The sequence below is a fragment of the Ailuropoda melanoleuca genome, chromosome 9 (genome assembly GCF_002007445.2).
Source record: "Ailuropoda melanoleuca isolate Jingjing chromosome 9, ASM200744v2, whole genome shotgun sequence".
NCBI classification, from domain to species: Eukaryota; Metazoa; Chordata; class Mammalia; order Carnivora; family Ursidae; genus Ailuropoda; species Ailuropoda melanoleuca.
Genome location: NC_048226.1, coordinates 86,375,825 through 86,380,857, shown reverse-complemented (window position 1 = coordinate 86,380,857; position 5,033 = coordinate 86,375,825).

Below are 5,033 nucleotides of genomic sequence, written 5' to 3'. Positions count from 1 at the left end.
GAAAATTCCCTTCCAAGTAGAAACATAAATTCCTTATTTCAATTATTTAACTGAAAGTTAAATGAAATGAAAGTTTAAATGAAGTTTAAATGAAAATGAAACAAGGTCCTAAAATGATAATAATGAAGTAAGTGAGGTTATGGTTTTGTAATGAAAAAAAAAGCAACAACAAAACCCAACCACTTCCTAGCAGAGACAACCTGGCTTCTGAAGAGGAGGGTGGGGGAAGCAAAAACAAAAATAGACTGGAGCGGAAGCCACAGAGCTAGGTTCTAGAATTTGGCCACTGGTAAACCATGTGCTCTTTCAGTCTCTGGTTTGGGGCCTGAGATTGAGTTTCCTCAGTTGAGAAATAATATTCCACTGTAAGGCCAGTGTAAAGACAATAGTGCAGACATGTGTCTGTAACAATGGACATTTCATAATTCTTGTCTGCCATCTCGGTTCCTTCACATACCACCATTCTAATAAGGATGAACACAACCCAGTAGGACTTTCCCCAGTCACAAAGTTCCATTGTCCTGATGGGGCATAAACATACCCTAATCTAGGGTCCCGTGCTGTGACCCTGTGATGTAGACGTCTCTTCGTACAACAGGACAAGAAGCTGTTCCATCCGCCCATATAGAGTGAAGGTGAGGACGTCAGGGGGGAACACAGTTAAGTCCAGGGGTGCGGTTTGGTGAGGCTGACCCCTGGTGCCTCTGGGTCGCTGTACTGCACTACTCCCCCCTGCTCCTCCTCCACCAGGCCCATCGACACCTATGCCTACCTGCGTTCCGCCTCCCTCCCTGGGTTCCCAACCCACTTCATCCATTTGATCCTCTCTGCATTTTTCTCCCTACCACCTTATATCACCGCTACGTCCAAGCCCCTTGTTAGAAAGAGGCAGTCAGGGGTGCGTGGTGGCTCAATTGGTTAAGTGCTGGACTCCTGATTTCAGCTCAGATCATGATCTCAGTGTCACAGGACTGAGCCCCGCATTGGGCTCTGTGCTAGAGGAGAAGCCTGCTTAAGATTCTGTCTCTCCCTCTCCCTCTCCCCCTCCTCACCACATGTAGTCTCTTTCTCTCTCTTAAAAAACAAACAAACAAAAAAACTGGTGATATAAGAGAGGGGACCACAGTAGAGAGGAGACCACAGTCATTGTAAGTAACATAGTTCATGGGCCACTAACCCTACTCAGTGCACAGATGTTCTTTGAGTGGCACTTACAGGACAAATACAAGGTCATTGAAACTGGAATTAAGTTGCTGGAATTAGGGGTCATGCAATATAATTTTTAAAGTTTCTGATATCACAAGGTCATTGAAAAGGCTTAATAAAAATAGAGGGGTGCACGAATGACAGAGCTGTACCCATGAAGCTGACAATTTTGCATTTTTGTTATTTATCAGGCTAGACAATCTTCATTCATTCATTCACTCAACAGCCCTATGTAGGTCCTATTCAATGTGTCAAGTCATGTGTTGGCGGTCTTAAGACGAAAGACACTGGCTTTGTTTTAGGGGAGTACAGACATGCTAAGTATGCATCAGACGTGCCACTACTCCGTTTGGGCTTCTGGCAGACCTCGTGTGTCATTTCCAGCACACTTACCCTCAGAAGCCATCTCAGCAATAGTGCAGCTGATTCCAGTGTTTAGAGTTGGCTTAAGTGGTAAACACTTCTGCCTAATGTCACTGCAGAAATATTCAGGAATATATCACTGTGCTTCTATGCTACATTTAAAGTCTGCTTGATGCCCAGTTTCTGCCACATGGATATACATACCAAGAAATGATAAGTGTCCCTATAGTCTTATACTCAGCATTCCAGGTGGCTTTCTGCCTCAGGTGCCCAGCGTCTGACATTTCTAGTGCTCTTCAAATTGCGAAGCATGCAAATGATTTGAGAAGTTGCAAGGATATTAAAGATAAGCTTTTTACTCCTTGTAGGAGGATTGCAATCTCTTTGCACTCTGGTGCGTCTCCAGTGAGAATTTATGGGGTGCTCGCTCTGTGCCACTGCTCTGTTGGACTGAAGATTTTAGAACAATGAGAAACCATTTTTGACCTCAGAGTGGTGGAGGAGACGGATATGAAAATAAATACCAATCACAATAAAGCAAGGATAGAGGGATGTACAAAGCTCTAGGAGAATCCAGGGGAGCATATGATTAATTCTGCCAGGGAGCATCATAAAATGTGTGAAAGGGAGGGACATCTGTACTGGATCATGAAGGGTAAGTGGAGACCAGGAGGCTGAGAAGATGAAAATGAGCTTTCTAACGAAAGAAAGAATAAGGGAGCCAAATACACTGAGGTTTGGAAAAGCATCATGCAAAACAAAGCTGATAAAAAAAGTTTGGGCCCAGATTATGAACAGACTTGAATACCAGGTTCATGGTACTGTAAATGAAAGAGCAAATATTACTCCTGACTTGTTTATTCACATTATTTCCAGTTTGTGTATTTTCTAGGCTGACTAAATGTGCACAAGCCAAGGAACGATTGGTTCCTGCCACTAAATGAACCAGTTCATCAACATGGGAAATCTTTACATAACATTCCAGAAGGAAAAAGAAGAGAAGGGAAGGAGGAAGTTGAGGAAGGAAGGAAGGAAGGAAGGAAGGAAGGAAGGAAGAAGAGGGAGAAAGGGGTGGGGGAGAGAGACCAATCATAACTGAAAGAAAAGAAGGAAAAAGAGAAAGTAAAGAGGGAAATAAAAACTAAGAAATCGTTTCGGTCCACTGCCAAAAAGAGTTAGGAAAGCTGATTTCTTAAGATAAACTGAAGTGAAACAAAATATGCTCCATATGCTGAAACTGTATACTTAGTTTGAGATAAACAAAAACATGTTTGGAGAATAGCTGCCATAATTAAAAAGAAATTAAAAGAAAGAAAGAAAAACCATCTGTGGGTAGATACATATTTAAACACACACATACACACACACAGGCAAAAACACAGTGATTTCAAAACTTGAAGTTTTTTTGTTTGTGTGTGTGTGTGTGTGTGTGTGTGTGTTAATTTAAGTAAACTCTCTCGTTGCAAAAGGGCATTGCAACAGTCTTTACCCACGGCACCTCGTGTTCCATGCTGGCAGCACAGGGCTACTCAGCGTTGCTCAAACGTTAAAAGATCTTTCCAAATCCTGTCCTTTGCTTCTGCTTTCTTCTCCGCTGGGGATGCCCATCCTCCCCTTTCCCTCTGGACAACCCTAACTTACCCCTGAGCACCCAAATGAAATGTCACCTACTTCCAGCAGTGTGCCAGACCCACGGCGGAGTTGAAAATGGCCTGTTCACCTGTGAGCGTTGTGCGTCTGTGTCAGTGTGCTGGGGCTGCTATAGCAAAGCTCCACTAACGGGCGGCTTAAAACAATAGTCTATCCTCTCATAGTTCTGGAAGCTACAAGTCCAAAATCAGACGGCTAATATCCGGTTTAGTTCTTTCTTAGGGTTCTGAGGGAGACTCTGTTCCTTACGTTTTTCCTAGGTTCTAATAATGGCTGGCAATCCTTGGTGTTCTTTGGGCCGTGAATGCATCACTGCAGTCTCTCCTCCAGCTTCACATGGTGCTCTCTCTCCCTGTGTCTCAGTGTCTTCACGTGGCCATCTTCTTAGAAGGGTGCGTCCTATGGGACTAGGGCCCCACCCTACTCCAGTTGGATCTCATGTTAACAAGTCATGTCAACAACCACTCATTTCCAAACAAAGTCACTTTCTGAGGTACAGGGAGTTGGGACTTCGATATCTTTTTAGGGACACAGTTCAATCCATAACAACATGTGTCTAATGTAGACTGGTTTCACTGAAGGAGTCGGGTGTATGCAGGTCTGTGTCCCCCATCCCCAGAGAACTTGATGAGAATCTCCATTTCAGAGACTACACACATATTTTTAACCTAGTGTATCCAAGGCTGGGCATAATAAATGTAGTAAATGTCTTCAAATTGAATTAAATATGGAAAGTTATGGACAGAGGGGTCCTGATTAAAGCTAAAAGGAGGTTAGGAGGCAATCAAGTCTACACTTGAGGGGAAACGTGGAGCACATGGCGACCCTCTTGGCCATGACAGTTCCCAGACAGGGATGTCTTCCGCTATAGCGAGCAAGGTGGTAGAGGAGACTCCTTGCCTGGAATAGCCTGATGGGGTGAGCATCTGAGAATAAAAGACCCATGTTTGAATGTAGTTCTGTCTAGGTACCTATACGGTGTTGAGATTGTCACTGGTCCTCTGTTTGCTTCAGTTTATCCTCAAAAGATGAGAATTAAACAAGGGGAGTAATTTTAAAATCTAAAGAGGCATTAAGAACTGTGTTTTCAAATAAAATCTTGCCCAAAGCCCCAATATAAATAACAGATCTATATGAGTCTGTCAGAGATCTGTGAAGAAAGTAAGCCTGCAGTGCCACTGACTCAGTCATCCCCAAGGGATTCTTCACAGGAAGTTCTAAAGAATTCTGGAAACATATATTTAAAACCACTTTACAGATGAAAGTCCAGATTTGGTATGTAGTCATAGACATAGAGGGTCATAGAGGAAGGTGGGGGAGAAGAAGAAGGAGAAGGAGAAAGAGGAGAAGGAGAAAGAAGGAAGAAGAAAGAAGGGGAAGAGGAAGAGGAAGAAAGAAGGGGAAGGGGAAGAAGAAGGAGGAGGAGAAGAGGAAGAAGGCCGGGGGAGGAGGATGAGGATGNTTTGGTATGTAGTCATAGACATAGAGGGTCATAGAGGAAGGTGGGGGAGAAGAAGAAGGAGAAGGAGAAAGAAGAGAAGGAGAAAGAAGGAAGAAGAAAGAAGGGGAAGAGGAAGAGGAAGAAGGAGGAGGAGAAGAGGAAGAAGGCCGGGGGAGGAGGATGAGGATGAGGGGGAGGAGGAGGAGAGGAGAAGGAGGATGGGGAGCGGAAAGAGGAAGGGGAAGAGGAGGAGATGGAGAGGAAGGAGGGGGAGGGGAAGCGGAGGGGGAGGGGAGGGATGAAAAAGCCTGTTAGAAAATAAAAGTGGGGGCGCCTGGGTGGCACAGCGGTTAAGCGTCTGCCTTCGGCTCAG